Below are 588 nucleotides of genomic sequence, written 5' to 3'. Positions count from 1 at the left end.
GATGGACGAAGTCCACTGCTGAGGGGAGCAGCAGGCGGGTCAGAGAGGTCTGCGGCACCCTGGGGGTCACCTCCCGGCCGGGGCTCGGACTCTGCTGAGGACCCGAGGTTGGGCCAGCTTCATAGTCCACTGGAACCATGCGCCACCAGCAACAGACCCGTCCAGCAGAAGGGAGACTTGCACACAAAACACAACAAAATGTTGAGAGAACCCGAAGGTCTAAGGAAGTGGGAAAGGGCCATATTGCGGGCGACCCCCCCAAAGCAATCCACAAGTTCAGTGCGACGCCTGCACAGATTCGGGGGTCCCTTTCGCAGGACTTGATAAGCTGCCCCTGGCCCATGCGAACTCAAACTGCGACGCGGGACCACGGCCACAGCCGGCCACGCCGGGGCGCTCACACGGCCCCCCAGCAGGCAGGACGCGGGACCACGGCCACAGCGTCTGCAGCGCCTGGGGCGACTTCCACTACAAGACCTTCGACGGCGACGTGTTCCGCTTCCCCGGCCGCTGCGACTACAACCTGGCGTCCGACTGCCGCGACGCCTACCGGGAGTTCGCCGTGCACCTGCGGCGCGGCGCGGGCCG

The sequence above is a fragment of the Condylura cristata genome, unplaced genomic scaffold, assembly GCF_000260355.1.
Source record: "Condylura cristata isolate star-nosed mole 26May11 unplaced genomic scaffold, ConCri1.0 scaffold00015, whole genome shotgun sequence".
NCBI classification, from domain to species: domain Eukaryota; kingdom Metazoa; phylum Chordata; class Mammalia; order Eulipotyphla; family Talpidae; genus Condylura; species Condylura cristata.
Note: the sequence above shows the minus strand (reverse complement) of the source record.